At 43.3% G+C, this 19,953-nt stretch overlaps 1 non-coding gene across 1 annotated transcript; it reads right to left on the bottom strand.

Annotated features, from left to right (window-relative positions):
* Window positions 1–18,583: 18,583 nt before the first annotated feature.
* Window positions 18,584–18,658, bottom strand: Trnas-cga. The gene has a single exon. It is a non-coding gene; the product is annotated as a tRNA-Ser (tRNA).
* Window positions 18,659–19,953: the final 1,295 nt, after the last annotated feature.

Genomic DNA, 19,953 nt, shown 5'->3' with positions numbered 1-19,953 from the left:
GCCCATGCATCCAAGTTGCTGACAAGATTAATATACAGAAGAATGGAAAAGACGATCAGTTTGGCTTTAGGAAAGGTAAAGGCACCAGAGAGGCAATTCTGACGTTGCAATTGATAACGGAAACAAGACTAAAGCAAAATCAAGAGATATTCATAGGATTTCTTGACCTGGAAAAAGCGTTCGACAGTGTAAAATGGTGCAAGATACTAGAAAATCTGGTAAGCTATAGGGAGAGACGGGTAATACACAACATCTACAACAGCCAAGAGGGAATAATAAGAATGGACGACAACAACGAAGTGTCCAGATTAAGAAAGGTGTATGAGAGGGAAGTAGTCTTTCGCCCCTACCGATCAATCCGTACATCGAAAAAGCAATGACGGAAATAAAAGAAACGTTCTGGAGTGGAATTAAAATTTTGGATGAAAGGATATCAATCATAGGATTCGCTGATGACGTTGCTATTCTCAGTGAAAGTGTAAGAGAACGACGTGTTCTGCTGAATGGAATGAACAGTCTAATGAGTAGAGAATATGGATTGAGGGTATATCGAAGAAATGTGAAGGTAATGAGAAATAGCAGAAATGAGAATAACGATAAATTTAACATCAGGATTGATGGTCACGAAGTAGATGAAGTTAAGGAATTCAACAACCTAGTCAGCAAAATAATCAATGACATTCCTAGACAAGAAAAGACTACTGCTACCAAACACAGGCCTTAATTTGAGGAAGAACTTTCTGAGGACGTACATTTGGACCACAGTATCGTACTGTAGTGAAACATGGACTGTAGGAAAACCGGCACAGAAGAGAACCGAAGCATTTGAGATGTGGTGCAACAGACGAATGTTGAATGTTAAAGGAAAGGAATATGTGGAATACATACATAGATACAGGAACCATTGGTATAACAGTTATAAATTGTCGTAGCTGTGTTGGGAAAGTACCAGAGCTCCAAGCGCTAATAGAAAGCACTGATGCTCAAATCGTTATGGGCACTGAAAGCTGGCTAAAGCCGGATATAAGCTCAGCCGAAATTTTTGCGAAGAACCTAACGGTGCTCCGAAAAGATAGGCTAAACACGGTTGGCGGTGGCGTGTTTGTTGCTGTTAGAAGTAGTTTAACTTGTCGAGAAATTGAAGTAGATACTTCCTAAGAGTTAGTATGGGCAGAGGTCATTGTTGGCAGCCGGAATAAAATAATAATTGGATCCTTTTACCGACCTCCCAGTTCAGATGATACAGTTGCTGAAAGGTTCAAAGAAAACTTGAGTTTGATTTCAAACACGTATCTGACTCATACGATAATAGTTGGTGGTGACTTTAATTCACCATAGATATGTTGGCGGAAACACATGTTTAATTCCGGAGGTACTCATAAAATATCATCCGAAATTGTGCTAAACGCATTCTCTGAAAATTATTTCGAGCAGTTAGTTCACGAGCCCATACGAATAGTAAACGTTTGTGAAAACACTCTTGACCTCTTAGCAACAAATAGTCCTGAGTTAATAACCAGCATCAAAACCGATATAGGGATTAGCGAACACAGTGTTGTCGTAGTGGGATTGAATATTGTAATCCCCAAATCCTCAAAAAATAAGCGAAAAATATACCTATTCAAAAAAGCAGATAAAAATTCACTTGACGCCTTCCTGAGAGACAATCTCCACTCATTCCAAATTAATAACGTAAGTGTATACCAGATGTGGCTTAAATTCAAAGAAATAGTATCGGCAGCAATTGAGAGGTTCATACCAAATAAACTAATAAACGACGGAGCTAATCCTCCTTGGTAGACAAAACGGGTTGGGACGCTGTTGCAAAAACAACGCCGGCCGCAGTGGCCGAGCGGTTCTAGGCGCCTCAGTCCGGAATCGCGTGACTGCTACGGTCGCAGGTTCGAATTCTGCCTCGGCTCGGGCATGGATGTGTGTGATGTCCTTAGGTTAGTTCGGTTTAAGTAGTTATACGTTCTAGGGGACTGATGACCTCAGAAGTTAAGTCCCATAGCGCTCAGAGCCATTTGAACCATTTTTTTCAACCAGCCAGAAACAACGAAACAAACATGCCAAATTTAAACAGACGCAAAATCCCCAAGATTGGCGATCCTTTACAGAAGCTCGAAACTTAGCGCGGAATTCAATGCGAGACGTCTATAACAGTTTCCACAACGAAATTTTGTCTCGAAGCCTGGCAGAAAATCGGAAGAGATTCTGGTCGTATGTGAAGTATGTTAGAAGCAAGAAACAACCATTGCCTTCTTTGCGCAATAACAATGGAGACACTATCGAAGACAGTGCTGCCAAAGCAGATTTACTAAACACGGCCTTCCGAAATATCTTCACAAAAGAAGACGAAGTAAATATTCCAGAATTCAAATCGAGAACAGCTGCCAACGTGAGTAACGTAGAAGTAAATATCCTCGGAGTAGTCTTCTGGTCCAGACTGTATACCAATTAGGTTCCTTTCGGAGTATGCTGATGCATTAGCTCCATACTTAACAATCATATACAACCGTTCGCTCGATGAAAGATCCGTACCCAAAGACTGGAAAGTTGCACAGGTCACACCAATATTCAAGAAAGGTAGTAGGAGTAATCCACTAAATTACAGGCCCATATCGTTAACGTCGATATGCAGCAGGATTTTAGAACATATATTGTATTCGAACATTATGAATCACCTCGAAGGAAACGGTCTTTTGACACACAGTCAACATGGATTTAGAAAACATAGTTCCTGTGAAATACAACTAGCTCTTTATTCACATGAAGTGCTGAGTGCTACTGACAAGAGATTTGAGATCGATTCCGTATTCCTGGATTTCCGGAAGGCTTTCGACACTGTACCACACAAGCGGCTCGTTGTAAAATTGCGTGCTTATGGAATATCGTCTCAGTTATGTGACTGGATTTGCGATTCCCTATCAGAGATGTCACAGTTCGTAGCAGCTGACGGAAAGTCATCGAGTAAAACAGAAGTCATTTCAGGCGTTCCCCAAGGTAGTGTTATAGGCCCTTTGCTGTTCCATATCTATATAAACGATTTGGGAGACAATCTAAGCTGCCGTCATCGGTTGTTTACAGATGACGCTGTCGTTTATCGACTAATAACAAACTGCAAAACGATAAAAAAATATACCTGAATGGTGCAAAAAGTGGCATTTGACCCTAAATAACGAAAGGTGTGAGGTCATCCACATGAGTGCGAAAAGGAACTCGTTAAACTTCGGTTACACGATAAATCAATCTAATCTAAAAGCCGTAAATTCAACTAAATACCAAGATATTACAATTACGAACAACTTAAATTGGAAAGAACACATAGCAAATGTTGTGGGGACGGCTAACCAAAGGCAGGACACTTAAAAAATGTAACAGACCCACTAAGGAGACTGCCTACACTACGCTTGTCCGTCCTCTTTTAGAATACTGTTGCGCAGTGTGGAATCCTTACCAGGTAGGACTGACGGAGTACATCGAAAAAGTTCAAAGAAGGGCAGCACGTTTTGTGTTATCACGAAATATGGAAGAGAGTGTCACAGAAATGATACAGGATTTGGGCTGGAAATCATTAAAAGAAAGACGTTTTTCGTTGTGACGGAATCTTCTCACGAAATTCCAATCACCAACTTCCTCCTCCGAATGTGAAAATATTTTGTTGACACTGACCTACATGGGCCGGAACGATCACCACGATAAAATAAGGGAAATCAGAGTTCGTACGGAAAGATATAGATGATCATTCTTTCCGCGCGCTATACGAGATTTGAATAACAGAGAATTGTGAAGGTGGTTCGGTGAACCCTCTGCCAGGCACTTACATGTGATCTGCAGAGTATCCATGTAGATGTAGGTGTAGATGTAGAAAACACTGACAAGAAGAAGGTGCAAGATGCTAAGAAGTTTGTTAAAACTTTAGGGAATAACTTCCAAGTAGGGAGCTGTAAAGGGTAAAAATTGCGGAGGAATCCCGTGGTTTGAATACATCCAGCAAATAACATAGGACGTAGGTTGCAAGTGCTGCTGTGGGATGAAGAGGTTGGCGCCGGACAGGAATTCGTGACCCCTGGCATCAAACCAATTAGAAGATTGATCACTCATAAAAAGAAGAAAAAAAAAGCTTTACAGAAACCTCGTTTAGAGAATTTTATGGCGTTATCGATCAGGCTTTACTGCGGGTATGTCTGGTCTGCGTATTAAAAGAGTCTCCCTTCATCTCCCAAAAATTTAATGGTTCGTAGATAACGTCGGCTCCATAAACAGATCTCGTCCCTGTCTCTTAGCATGCTATCGCGTCCCCGCCAAACTCGACCAACGCGAGCAACTTGGGAACTCCGCTGTGCATACAATGCGTTGCATAATGCGAGATGTATTCTGGACCTCTTTTCTGGCATATTCTGAGATGACATCAAGTTACAGTCTCCGTTAAGTCTGATCTTCATGGTCGTCCGCATCAGCTTCAACTTCAGTATTAAATATCTGTACAAATGGCTACGCACAAACGAGGAGTGTGCAGGGAACAACGACCGGTAGAAATTAAAGTTTTAGAACAACCGCAAGTTGGGGGGTTGTACACAAATATTTAAGTTGGAACTCAAGCGGACCTCTATTAAGATCAAGATTAACCGAGATTGCCTACAATTTTTTGTCATCCGAAAGCATGGAAAAATACAAATCGGAACACACCTCGCCCCGCAAACCGCATCAAACCGGCAGCGGAGTTCTGAAGATGTTCGCTTTGGTCGTGTGAAACATGTCAATAAAGGAAAGTTACATGCGACTTGTGGCTGCCCTTCAAATTTAATTTCTAACGGTCGCCGTTCCCTTGCAGGTTATGCCTGTAAACGCTTTATCGTTTAAAATCGTGGTACTATAGTCTCCCACAAATACGACATCGAAAATTTCAAAGAGGGTAATTTTGTGTATTAATTACTTTAGTCGCAGAAAAATGTATAAGCATATACTCGGGCATGCTTCAACTGATTTCGGTCGCGTATTCTCTGCCCATCTTCAAATAGTCACAAGTTGGGCAAAACTGACGACGTGTGTGTGTGTGTGTGTGTGTGTGTGTGTGTGTGTGTGCACTTGTGTCTGGTGGCAGTGGAGCTTTATCACCTTTGACGATTTTGCTGCCTGTGTTAGATAAGGGGGAGGTTATATACTACGCTTATTGTTCTTCATTGACAGATGTTGGGCACAAGAAGAGGTCCTTTCGTGCACAGGAATAGTGGGTACACTTTTCTTTTACTGTGACTCATACTTGAGGTTATTTAGTGATTTGCACTCGCCACGCCATCGTATGCGAGGATGGGTTGTGGCAGTTTTATATTTGTGCCGTTGTCAGGGAGGAATTGTGCCTACTATTGCTAACTGAGGAGTGCTATTACGTAGTAGAGCGTCGATCTTGTCGGCTTTTAGGCCTTTTCCTGCACTTTTTGGGGCAGTTTTTTTTGTGTAGCTTCTTGAAACTGGTGTCGCGTGTTGTGTCCCAGGAGCCCAGCAGGTCTCTCCATAGAGCAGTGTGGCTCCACCATGGCTCGGTATAGTTTTATTTTCAAGGCAACATTCAGATAATCTTGATGTATGGGATGAGAGGTCTCAACAGTTTGAGCCCTCTTTTCTTCTTTCATGTGAAGGGATGGGTGAAGAGTAGTTCCGTGTATGTTTTACCACAGAGGACCAAAGAATAGATTGTGGACCAACGAATAGATTGGTTTTCGATGTGGAGCCACGTACGGATGACCAGTCGGGGTCTTGTGAAAATAATGGTCTCTATTTTGTCTGGGTCAATAGTAATATTGTGTAGTTGCGTCATCGCTCCATTAGATCCAGCTGTCGCTGCGTCCTCGAAAGCCCTTGACCTAATTTTCTGTTTCTTGTTAAAAACGCCGTTTCGTCAGCATTAAGGCTAACTGACGCATGTTGAACTGTAGGTATATCGTTAATATAGACGTTGAAAGGTGCCGGCGAGGTTACGGATCCCTGATGGATACCGATATGGACTGGTTTCTTGGCAGAGTTCTTGTCGTCGATGTGTTCGTATAATTCCCTATCTTGAAGGAAGTTATCAAGTAGTTTTAAATAGCAGTCATTTATGGTGGTGTATTGGTGCAGCTTGACTATTAAGCTCTCACGCCATACTTTAGCACAAGCTTTTACGAGGTCCAAAAACACTCCAATTGCCGAATATCGTTTATCAAAGCTGTCTTGTATGGTGTTGGTAATTCGGAGGAGTTGAAGTTCAGCGGAGAGTTTACTTTGTAAATCGAACTGACCCAGTCGGATCACGTTGTCCCATAGCGTAGTGACCTGTAGTCTCTTGAGTAATACGCGTTCGAGGAGCTTCCCCAGCGTTGGTAGAAGACTGACTGGGTGGTAATTGTTCGAGAGTAAGACATTCTTCCCGGGTTTAGGCAGCAGTACCACTCTTGCTGTCTTCCACGCCTCTGGGAAATGTCTATGGTGAACATAACTATTGACAGTTCTTGTGATTAGGAGCAGCGGCCTCCTGGAAAGATATTTTGACGCTTCATTGGTGATAAAGTCGCGTCCAGGCGAGTTGCTGGCCGTTTTACGAAGTTGTTTAATTACCTGGAATGGCAAAATGTGGCTAGATTGCACAGGGGCGTTCTGGAAGATCATAAGTGCTGCTGTGTGGACCTGCTCGTCTTAGCGTAGGGTTTCATCATATTGTGCCGTTGGAGGTGGCGTTGTCATATGCTGCTGTATGCGTCGACATACAGTTCCACTTTTGTCAGTGGGTCTTATATCAGACCACCTGCGACATGTACTGCTAAATTTGGTTGTTTTTGGTGACGCAGATTTTTCACTACTTGCCACTCGTCACGCAGAAGTCGAACATCTCGGTTTCTCAGACATCCTAACATCATTCTATGACACATTTGGGGAGTTTCCTGTTGGTATGTCTGTCATCTATCCTCAGGATTTCTTAAACGGATCCACCGTCACCGAAAATAATTCCGTTATGTTTTGATAGCTTGAGTACTTTGGGAAGAGGCCTCAACGTTGACGTCTGTTTAAAAAAAATTGTTGCGTTTCACGATTTGGATTTAGGGCATTAACGGCTATACCGCTAAGTCGATGGATGCCCTCGACGAACAGTCTCGTGTTGCACAAACGTTGTTGCCCACAAAACCCTGAAACTGTGCCAGTCGCTCTGACTTGAGCTATGTGGTGGCAGTGGGATGTGTGCCCTCTCCAGTATTCCTATTACCCGCTGCTAATCTGACGATAAGTCACTGATCATGCGGAGTTGGAGGTTGACATTGACTTTCTTGAGAACCGATGTATCAAAGACATCTGCTTGCTGGTAGACAAAAGGTGACATTCTCTAAGGGTCCTTCCGACGATAGCAGTTATGTTTAGGTCCTTGGCACTATAGATTCGTTTTTCTCTCGTTCCAGGCAGTGTGTTCGTCGTTTGAGGTTGCCTCCAAGCATAACCCGCTGCCGAAGAGTTAACTGGATCTTTAGGTAATAAGTGCCTGTTCAGACTGAACTATGCAGCAACACGCATGGTGTTTCATGTGACGCTGGTGAAGGTCATTACTGTAGCTTCCAATTGTCGTAGCCTTAGAAAGTGTTCTTCGTGATGTCGAAATTCTTTTTTGACTAGGATGGCAGCCCAACTCCTTTTAGACCGACCCGGTCTGTACGGTACACGGTATACGTTCGTGTTCAGAATGCGTAACTGTGTCGGCTCCTTTAAATGCGTCCCCGAAATGAGCGCCACATCAGTACCGTGGCGTGTCACGAAGTTCCTTGAGGCGTCCGTGGTCCATTCTAGGACGAAACAAATAGTTTTATAAGATTCTCTAGCAGTGAGAGAACGGTGCTCAGTTTTTGCTGCAGTGAGACCAGTAGTGAAGCTATATGCCTGATGGCTGTTGTGAAAGAGTCATGGGCGGACGTCGCTGGTTCTCTGGAGGGTCGTAGAAGATGTGGCAATGCCACATCATCGTAGTTCCTTGAACGCTATAGAAGTCACAAACCTGGAGGAGCTGTTGTTGTCACTTGTGTATCCAGGACAGGTGTCACCGTTCCAGTCACTGTCGAGGCGTGTCGCTGTCCAGTAACGTGTTGCTCTTCCTGAGTCCTATTTTGATGACGTGATGGCTGATGAGCAGGTTTCATTTTGTAATTCCTCAGAAGCGCTTGGAATGTGTCGCACACGCGGCGGGTCGCGGGAAGATCCGTTATGCTATTGCGCATTTACTTTTCTTCGTTTTTGGTACCTGGCAGTCCTCTGGTTTATGATGGTCGTCCAATCGGACATATATTGGTGGGAGGCAGCTGTATTTGGCAGCGTGTGCCCAACGGTGGCATAGTTTCCACTAGACTGGCTGTTCTTGGAGTTGTAAGTTTCTACAGAACTTCCGTGCAGAAGAGATAGTTCATTTCGTAGAGCTTATGGTTATTCTTTCACTTCGGTATCCGCACGCAGTACGCCGATTGCGGGCCGAGTTTGTTTGTTCTCGTCTCTGTTACGGTACTAATGTACATCGATGACGTTGTAGCTTCTTCTGGAAGAGCTTTGAGAAGTTCTTTCTCAGGAATCTGTTCTGGCAGTCATTTCACGACAACTTTGAACTCTTTATCTTCCGGAGATCGACGAGTGAAAAAATGGATGTCGTGATTGGTGATAAAGGACATGGTTTGTTGCTGGTCTGTTATTTTATTCTGTCCTGCCGTCGAGAAGCGAGCTGAGCGCCGTGTTGAGTTCAGGGTAATACTGTGTGTGGCAAATCGTAACCGGTGATACCATAGGTGGTTTGTTTCTTGTCTTTCAGTCGCTGCTGCTCTTTCTGGTTCTTGGGTGTCCCTGGGCGGCGCGTCTGGTGGCACAATCGCTTGGTAACTGTTCGTCATCCCTATCTCGTCAACGCACCGTTTGCGTGGGTTTCATAGTTCTTCTGTTCTCTTCTTATGGTGTCTCTTACACTAGGCAGCAGTACAATCGTCCTCTTCTTTCCGGAAGCGTGTAATATCGTCCTCAGAGAACTGTTGGTACACTTCTGCTTCTTGTTTCTTGAGTGACCGGTGATCTTCGTCAGGGAACGGCTCCTCCTGCGCGTGGTATTTTAAGAAGCTAGTGGGTGGCACAGAACATCGTTTCGAGGCGGAACTGTGCAGTTTCCTTCGGCGGATGGTACCAGTGCAGATCCTTCTGCTGTCGTTGTCGAGTAGCACCGTGTCGTCCTCCTCCACGTGGAGGTTTAGTTCGATGACAAGGCGGCTAGTGGCCGACTTGTCTACCCTCCCGCATCGGTTTCGTGTAGCTCCGTTGGTGTGAGAAGTGACGTTGTTGGTGAGAAGTGTCGTTTCGGGCACCGCCGTCGGCCCTAGGAAGTTATGCCGTGTGCCATCAAAAGCCAGTCGTTGCTGGGGTTGTCATTCTCCAGGGTGCTCGTGTCATTGCCCTGGTTGTCGTGAGTGGGCTGGCGATGGGGCCGGCGGCCAGGGGCAAGCTCTGCCGACCGACTCCTGCGTCACCGAGGCAGCTGCCTTGGCCGCGCTCCCACCACTGTTCTCCCTCTGCAGCATTGAGCATTCAGCAGTATACGACGAGGTGCCAAGCGCCGCCCTAAGTGCTCCACTCCAGCTGTACTACGCACGGGGGTTGCAGATGCTGGTCCACTGCAAAGGGGTGCACCTACACACGCGTCACCTATGGTGAAAGCGTTAACACATTAGATTCGCTAATGTACTTTCGACAGCAAGTTAATAACACCAAGAGCCGGATTCCGTGCCTTATCTAAATTAAAACCACTGTCCATATTTATTAAGTTACCGATTAATCTAATTTCTATGGCTTTTTTGAAAATCCCAAAAAGAAGACGTGGATATTAAAACCTTCACGTCACTATAGTTCATCGAAGCACGCGTATCTGCGCAACATGCTACCACAGCTGATTTTCATGGCCGTTGTAAGCATGTGTACCTTCGGTGTTTTTTGAATCTCTCATGAACGGTGCGTGTTGTCTGACCTACAATGACTTATCACAATTTCCGAAAGAACGCTGATACACAACCGTCTTACAAAGCAATAAATCATCTTTCGCTAAACCGAGTAATGCTGTAATCTTCGTAAGAGGCCTGAAGATCACCTTAACACGATGTTTCTCTAGAATACAGCTTATCTTCGGGGAAAGAGCATTCACACAAGACAAATGCCATTGATCTTAAAGTATTATTTTCCTCTTCGATATCACGTACTCGCATTCTAGAATTCACATTGAATATTGTCTTCTCAAAAAGTTGGCACGCAGCGGAAATAACTTGCCTTCATCGTTCAACTTAGCAGCACTTCGTACGTCTTAAGTAATTTAACAACATTCAATTGTCTACCAAATTAACTGGTTTCCTGCATAGCGATGCTATGGTATGAAAGTCGTGATGATCCGTGGGCTCCTCCTGGTATTTGGTATGTCAAAAGTCGAGGTTAATAAATATTCAAAGAACACTGATTTTCAGTTTCTTAGTACCAACGCAACATTCTCATTCCATTTTCCACACTCAATATATATACCCATTACCATATTTAATACGTGGACATTGTTGTGTCCTTCAGACCGACGACTGGTCTGACGCGTCTCTCCACGCTACTCTATCCAGTGGAAGCCGCTTCATCTCCGAATAATTACAGCTACTTACGTTCTTCTGAATCTGCTTACTGTATTCGTCTCTTGGCCTCCCTCTACGATCCTTCCCCCTCCCTCCCACACACACACACACACACACACACACACACACACACACACTTCCCTCCAATATTACATTGGTCACCCCTTGATGTCTCAGAATGTGTCCTTTCAACCGATCCCTTCTTCTAGTCAGGTTGTGCCACAAATTACTTTTCTCTCCAATTCTATTCAGTACCTCCACATTAGTTACACAATCTACCAATCTAATCTTCAGCAGTCTTCTGTAGCGCCACATTTCAAAAGCCTCTATTCTCTTCTTGTATAAACTGTTTATCTTCCTTGTTTCATTTACGTACATGGCTACTCTTCATACACTTTCAGAAAAGACTTTAACACCCAAATCTATCTTCGATGTTAACAAATTTCTCTTCTTCTGAAACGCTTTTCTCGCCATTGCCAGTCTACATTTTATTCCTCTCTACTTCGGCCATCTTCCGTTATTTCGCTGCCCAAACTGCAAAAGTCATCTACTTTTTTAAGTATCTCGTTTCCTAATGTAATTTCTTCGGCTCCACCTGATTTAATTCGACTACATTCGATTATTCTTGTTTTGCTTTTGTTGATATTCATCTTATATCAACCTTACAAGGCGCACTCTCCATTCCGTTCAACTGCTCTTCCAAGTCCTTTGCTGTTGCTGGCAGAATTACGATGTCATCGGCAAACCGAAAAGTTTTTATTGTTTCTCCCTGAACTCTAATTCCATCTCCAAATTTTTCTTTACTTTCCTTCAATGACTAATAAATGTACAGACTGAATAACATCGAGGATAAGTTACAACGCTGTTCCACAACCTTCTCAGTCATTACTTCCTTTTCATGTCCCTTGATTCTTTTAACTGACGTCAGGTACCTGTACGGGTTGCAAATATTCTTTCGCGCGTTGTACTTTAGCCCTGTTATCTTCGGAACTTCAAGGAGAGTATGCCAATCAACAATGTCAAAAGCTTTCCCTGAATCTTGAAACCCTATAAACGTATGTTTGCCTCTCCTTAACCTATGTTCTAAGATACGTCGTAGTGCCAGAATTCACCAATAATAAAATATTCCTGGCCACTATGCCGTGGTCTAAGGGATTTCACTTCAAAACCCTACGTTACGTCCCCATCTGCGGAGGACATTTTAGAGGGGTATCGTAGCCTTATTGAATGTCCATACACACCCTGGCCCACTACTGACAGTCAGTCAGTTACTATCAAACACCGTAAATCAGTAAAAATTTAAAATTTTGAAACTATTCCTCTCAAAACGTTAATAAAATCTGACAGCATGGTAATGAACTGTCGCATAAGGGCAGGCACCGTGTACATTCAGTCATCAGCTTGAGAGAGTAGTGCGTGGCTGAAATCTCTGTCTTAGATTGTGAAACTTTGTAGCATTTTGTATATCTTCGGCAATTTAATGTCGAGCTCTAGTAAACGTAAAACCTAGAAAATAAAATACATTCCAAAACAGGAGGAACCTCTTAATTTCTGAATGTCCTGGTACACCCTTTAACGTTATGGTGAAATTTCATTTCTATAGCCTGGATCCCGCACGTATCCTTCTATATGGGAAACAAGGTTTCTGATTTATAGAGCATATTAGGTACTGTCATGACTTTGTAACACTTCAACTGGGTCTCTCTCACGGCATTTTTGTAGCTTTTTCTAATTATCGCACAGATTGGGTCATATTTTAAGACTTTGTTATTCGTTTTATTATCGAAAGTTCGTCTTACGTCGCAGCCGAGGTACTGAAAATGAGTTATCTGTTCCATTATTACATTATTTACTAGAATTTTACATCTGAGACATGATTGCCCTTGAACGTCATAACTTTGGTTTTATTAGTGGAGATTTGCGTGATACATTTAGAAGTCAAGAAATTCAGAAGGCAGATGACGCTCTGAATATTATCTTCATTTTCTTGGATTATTAATTGATCATCTGCATATACTAGTCTATTAAAACATTTCTCCCTGTTGGTCTTCATGCCATAGGTGATATGTTGCTTCCAGGCTCTGACTGGGCCACCTATGTAGATGTTGAAAATAATTGTAGGTATGTCACAGATTCATCTAATTACCTGTGTTGTTGTTAACTATTTAAACGAGTTATTTCAACTTCGATTATAATTTTAGTCTCTTTGTAAAGAGTTTAAACAAAGTTAATGAGATACTTTGGGAAATCTCTTTCTTCCATAATCTACCACAATAGCTGACAATTGACTTTTTTCAAAGCTTTTTTATACTTCACAAACGCTATGTGCGGCTCCAAGTTGAAGCCTTTTCTTTTTTCTTCAACTTGTATTATGCTAAAAATACACTCAGTGTAGGATTGTCCTTTTTTGAAAACCATTCGCTCTGCTAATAAAATTGGATCAGAGATAGTGGATAGTTTATTATTTGTGACAGCGATATAGATTTTAAAGGCGGTGTTAACGATGCTAATTCTGCTGTAGTTGTCTTAGTCGCTTCTGTTGCCTTCCTTGAAAATAAAAAAAAAATTTGGTTTGTATTCCACTCCTGAAGTATCTTACTGCAGTCCAAAATAGGTTAATGTATGGTCTGAAACTTATGGAATGGTAAGGCACACGCTATCACACTTTTCCAGCAAAATATTTATAAATCAAGTGCACGTCTTTGAAGAAATAGAGTTATTTCGCAATGAGTGCTACGAATTATGAGAAGAGAAATGGTTTATCAAGAAGCTAAGGTGTTACACAATCACGTGTACAAAAATCAGAAAAAAAAGAAATCACGCGAAATAAAAAGAAAAGTTTTTCTTTTTTCACGGGGGTAACACAGGATTTACGGAATAAATAACTTCAAAAAACGATGTGGCGCGGTCTCATACTTCGTCAAATTCTTTATAGTGTGAAAATCTGAAAAGTGGAGCTCCCGCCTTTCCCCGTCCCCACCCGGCATGCTACGTGAGCACTGTTGCGCAGCAGTTTATACCAGCCAGGCGCGGGTCGAACCAGGACATTCCATCCCGGCACGCCCGGGGGTGCACTTTGAACGCAGCCTCAGTATCATGGTGCCTTTTGCGAGATTATCAAAATTCTGCCTCTGAGTGATAATTACAAATAAGATAGAAGGTTAATAACATTTACTATGAGAATAGAGAAAAGAAAGAAATAATTTCGTGTGCTTATCAACCGTCGGGCTATATCACTGAACTGGAGAACTGCATCCGAATAGCGAGGTATTTTTAAGTGGTTCGGGGTACATAAGTCCATGTCAGACGAGTTAACTCCTCACTAAAATAACAACATTACGGGTAACATATATGCTGTGGGCCTATTTAGAAATGTTATCTGCATCTTTCGCATGATATGTGACTGCTAAGTAACATAGCTCGATGAAACTTGGATAATACGTGAGAAGAATTGCTACAATTTATAAGGGCCCACCAAAACGTTTCCATATGAGGAAGTTGCTACAGCGCACCTGCAACGCAGTGTGACTTCGGTGTGAGTACTTAAGCATGGATATGTAGGCAAAGGATTAGTGTGACAGTCATGTCTTTCCGACACACATGAGGTAAAGGCGGAAACATTAACTATGACGATGATACTAAACATCTGGCCATTAAAATTGCTACACCAAGAAGAAAAGCAGATGATAAACGGGTATTCATTGGACAAATATATCGTACTAGAACTGACATGTGATTACATTTTCACGCTGTTTGGGTGCAAAGATCCTGAGAAATCGGTACCCAAAACAACCACCTCTGGTTGATACGCCTGGGCATTGAGTCTAACAGAGCTTGGATGGCGTGTACGGGTACACCTCCCCATGCAGCTTCAACACGATACCACAGTTCATCAATAGCAGTGACTGACGTACTGTGACGAGCCAGTAGCTCAGCCACCATTCACCAGACTTTTTCAATTGGTGAGCGGTCTGCAGAATGTGCTGGCCAGTGGAGCAGTCGAACATTTTCTGTATCCAGAAAGGCCCGTACAGGACCTGCAACATCCGGTCGGGCACTATCCTGCTGAAATGTAGGGTTTCGCAGGGATATAATGATGGGGAAGAGCCACGGGTCGTAACACACTTGAAATGTAACGTCCACTCTCCAAAGTGCCGTCAATGCGAACAAGAGGTGACAGAGACGTGTAACCAATGGCACCCCATACCATCATGCCGGGTGATACGCCAGTATGGCGATGACGAATACACGCTTCCAATGTGCGTTCACCGCGATGTCGCCAAACACGGATGCGACCATCATATGCTGTAAACAGAACCTGGATTCATCCGAAAAAATGACGTTTTGCCATTCGTGCACCCAGGTTCGTCGTTCAGTACACCATCGCAGGCGCTCCTCTCTGTGATGCAGCGTCAAGGGCAACCGCAGCCAGGCACTCCGAGCTGATAGTCCGTGCTGCTGCAAACATCGTCGAACTGTTCGTGCAAATGGCTGTTGTCTTGGAAACTTCCCCATCTGTTGACTCAGGGATCGAGATCCGTTACAGCCATGCGGATAAGATACCTGTCATCTCGACTGACAGTGATACGGGGCCGTTGGGATCCAGCACGGCGTTCCGTATTACACTCCTGAGCCCACCGATTCCATATTCTGCTAACAGTCATTGGATCTCGACCAACGCGAGCAGCAATGTCGCGATACGATAAACCGCAATCGCGATAGGCTACAATCCGACCTTTATCAAAGTCGGGAACGTGACGGTACGCATTTTTCCTCCTTACAAGAGGCATCACAACAACGTTTCACCAGGCAACGCCGTTCAAGTGCTGTTTGTGTATGAGAAATCGGTTGGAAACTTTCCTCATGTCAACACGTTGTAGGTGTCACCACCGGCGCCAACCTTGTGTGAATGCTCTGAAAAGCTAATCATTTGCTTATCACAGCATCTTTTTCCTGTCGGTTAAATTTCCCGTCTGTAGCACATCTTCGTGGTGTAGCAATTTTAATGGCCAGTAGTGTAACTAATGCGTCTAACAGGACCAGCTAGCTGGCTGTCCAAGGACAAACACCAGTAGACATCCACTGGTGTGTGTCAAGGCGAAACATCTGGGAAGACCGCGACATGGGGTGCTGCTGCTTCGTGATAACGCACGCCCCACATCGCAAATGTCACATCGCTGAGTTCACAACTCAAGTTGGAGACACTCGGGCACCCTGACTTAAGATCCAGGAGTTTACTATGTCGTCGGTTCCCTCAAAACTGCCTTCAAGAGTTAATGATCCCTGTCAGACGAGGATATGCAGCAGACAGTTACCGACCTCTTGACGGAGCAGAAGACAGTGTTTTATCAAATGGGTAGCTTCAACCTGGTGCATAATTGGAATGATTCTCTTAATTCCCATGGCGATTCTACCTGATTGGCATGTCAACTCTGGGCTGTACCCGCTTACAACGGGAACTTTTCAGCCACCCCTTTCAGTACAGAAAGAAATATACAAAGAGACGAACAGAAATGACATTTTTATTCGAAGACAATAATTACACTGAAGTCAAAGCGATACGTGATGGGCACCTCGACTCTGCCAAAATCGTGACATGATTCCTTAGAGTGTGTCTGATCACCACGGACGGCAGTGGGTGCCCTACAACGTGCTCCCAAGCACGCCAAAAGATTGGGAAGGATTTCTTGTGGTAGCTCCCTCGATTACTCCACCAGTACGGTTGACATCTGCTGGGTGGCCGTTGCTGTAAGTGGGCGTGATACAGTACGTCTCCCCAACGCATCCCACATGTGTTCCATAGGACTGAAGCCGGGGGAAGGGGCAGGCCAGTTCATTCGTTTAACTTCACCTCGTTCCAAGCGCTCCCCCAACTGCGCAATTCGATGCAGTCATCCATAAAAATGAGGTTAGGGCAGAATTCGTCCCTGAAAAGACGCATGTGGCGAAGAAGTACAGTGTCAGGATAAAATAACGTTGAACGATGAGCGTATAGTGGTCAAAGACTTGGGGATAAGTACGCCCATGCGACAATATGCCTCCTGACACCGAAACACATGGACCACCAAAAAGATGTTCATCAGTGTTCCAGAGTGCATTAGGTGTTCGTACTTCTCCCCATGTAAAGATACGTGAAAGATCTAGGAACATGTGAGTCGAGAAATAATGCAGACATTTTTTTGATTTCTTTGAAGTGTGGTGCAACGATCGAAGTATTGTCGAATTGCACGTTCACCTGCAAGATACACCATTAGCGCCACGTGTGTTTTTTACTGTTACAGAAGAATAAGTATCGTCATTAACAATACAGACAATCTCGTTTTGTTGTAAAGATTTAATTTTCGTACCTCAAACTTTCCACGCTGAGGAATCTTGTCCATCAAAGCCACTGACGTGGACGAACCGAGCTGCTACCACGTTTATCGAAGTGTTGACTACGCTAACACTCCGTATTTGGTGTTATCAGAAGACATACCTCGGGCTGTAGTTTAAATGATACACTGCATTAAAGATCTTAGCAAAGCACATCATTTTATCTCCGATTTGTTGCACTAAAGCGTGGTGGATAAACATGCAACAGATATTAGTACTACTTAGTAACTGATCATCGAGATTGTAAACTTTTTAGACAGCCTTGCCATCATAGTTCCTATCAATAAATGTCGCAGTCTTCCTCGAAGTCCGTTTTTTAACACCCTTGGTACGTAACCACTAATAATTCCAAGGTCACAAGTAATAAGAAAAGCTCTATTAGCTAGTTAGTAACGTCAATTATATTTTTCTAGTATAAAACATTATGTATTATCCTCTGTCCTTAAAATGATACTTGGTCAGATGATGAAATTTAGTTTTTGAACCACCAGGGACCTATCCTCATTTAGACCTAAGAGGAACTATCATCGGTTACTGAAATGCCTGCTTAGCATGTTATTTTAGCCACACGTGATTTGCACTGGTACTGAACAATAACAATGACCAGTTGGAAATAGCATTGTGGCAATTAATTTGCGAGCCCATAGTCAGGTATTTGGCACGAAGTATATCAGAAGTGTCACATGTATTTTGATAAATAGTAAAGATAGCTTAGATGTGGAAATACTGTATGTTACAGCAATATTGTCAATAGCTTTATTATTTTTGATGAGTAATTCGGCTCATGTGGATAATATAGACTATACCGTTTATGCGGTTCATGTCGTTCTGATACTTCTGACTATGCCGCCAGTTTACGCAATTCGGGTCGTTCAGGCATTTTTGAACATGTGCAAGATGGTGGCTCTGGGGCTACATACTGTATGACTGACCGAGAGAGAGAGAGAGAGATAGAGAGAGAGAGAGAGAGAAAGAAAGAGAGAAGGAGATATTTATTCACGAAGCAGAATTTTTGCTGACGAAACTGTGTCACGTTGATGTTGACGAAGGATGTGGCTGATTTCCTGCACGTGCAGGTAGGCAACCCTTGTGTGTCGCGTCATGTGCAAGGCACTGGGTATGGGACAGTAAGGAAAACTAGGCCACATATTACCTTGATATAGTTCTATCTCCTGTTTTAATGGGTTGAATATATTATATTACCAACGACCTTGCCGCAGTGGTAACACTGGTTCCCCTAAGACCACCGAAGTTAAGTGCTGCCGAGGTGGGTTAGCACTTGGATGGGTGACCATCCGGTCAGACGAGCGCTGTTCGCAATCTGCGTTCACTCAGCCATTGTGAGGCAAACTGAGGAGGTACTTGATTGAGAAGTAGTGGCTCCAGTCTCGTAAACTGAGATACGGCCGGGAGAGCGGTGTACTGACCACATCCCTCCATATCCGCATCTAGTGACGCCTGTGAACTGAGGATGACACGGCGGCCGGTCGGTACCGTTGGGCCTTCCGAGACCTCTTCGGACGGAGTTTAGTGTAAGAAACTTCCTGGCAGATTAAAACTGTGTGCCCGACCGAGACTCGAACTCGGGACCTTTGCCTTTCGCGGGCAACTGCTCTACCAACTGAGCTACCGAAGCACGACTCACGCCCGGTACTCACAGCTTTACTTCTGCCAGTACCTCGTCTCCTACCTTCCAAACTTTGCGGAAGCTCTCCTGCGAGTCGTGCTTCGGTAGCTCAGTTGGTAGAGCACTTGTCCGCGAAAGGCAAAGGTCCCGAGTTCGAGCCTCGGTCGGGCACACAGTTTTAATCTGCCAGGAAGTTTCATATCAGTGCACACTCCGCTGCAGAGTGAAAATCTCATTCTGGAGTTTAGTTTAGTTGAAATATAATATATTAATTTAGAAATTTTGTACAGTTCAGTACCTGAAGAGAGGCAACTTGGCCACTAACAGTACCTAGGGGTGGATGTAAATAATTCGTCACACTGCAGTGTAGTGTTGTGCGTATATGTTTTTCTCCTACTGCAGTATTTTATTCACAGTTAAGCGGTGTTACACTCTAGTTAGCCTTCGTGTGACGACAGAGCACTCCACAAATAGCAGCATTTGTTGTAGTTTGTATCTTTGCTTTTCCGATAACTGTCGTATTCCTTCCACTTTATTCTTAAACTATGTTGTCTTTTCTTAAATATTCGTTGTTACGAAGTCGACTCATCAAATAAAATTACACAAAAATAAACTTCCATCGTGAAAGCTAAATCCGGAAAGGAATGTTGTAACCAAAATTAACATGTGCTCTGTCTTACTCTCTTATTACTTGATGTATGTTGTCTTTTCGTTATTACAGAGAGCATCTATGCTAACAGTTACATGCTAAACACGTCATAAAAAATTACATAAAAGCAAATAACCATCAAGGAAGCAATGCCCAGAAATTTTATTATAATCAGAAGTTAATAGTGAGCATGTGATCTGCGTTTGTCTCTCTTTGGGAATAGAGCTGCTAATCTGCCCTATTTTACTCACATCTTCTTTTCCTTCCATCGTTCATTCTTTCAGCTATTCCTCTTAAGGATGACTGTGGCAGCATGGAATGCTTCAGAAAGTGCCTTATAGATTCTTTTTATCATGCTTATGAGGCACGAAAGTCTAGCAGGATTGCTCTATAGGAAGAGAGTATTTTACTGACGTTACATGAACAAACTACGATTGATATTGCCGCACGAAAGGTCATTGTGACAGAAGAGCACTACTCACGGACAGCCGATGTCTACATGAAAAATTCTTTTCCTTATGTAAAACGTCCCGATGACGCTCACAGAAGAAGAAACGAATAAGCTGTCAAAATTTATTTAGAAGCAGTGATAAGTTACATCAGATACTACTTTAAGAAACAATCTTCGCAATTACTTCATTAGATTCATGTGAGTT

Source organism: Schistocerca americana, chromosome 5 (genome assembly GCF_021461395.2).
Source record: "Schistocerca americana isolate TAMUIC-IGC-003095 chromosome 5, iqSchAmer2.1, whole genome shotgun sequence".
Taxonomy (NCBI): Eukaryota; Metazoa; Arthropoda; class Insecta; order Orthoptera; family Acrididae; genus Schistocerca; species Schistocerca americana.
Note: the sequence above shows the minus strand (reverse complement) of the source record. Positions and strands in the feature narration are given on the sequence as shown.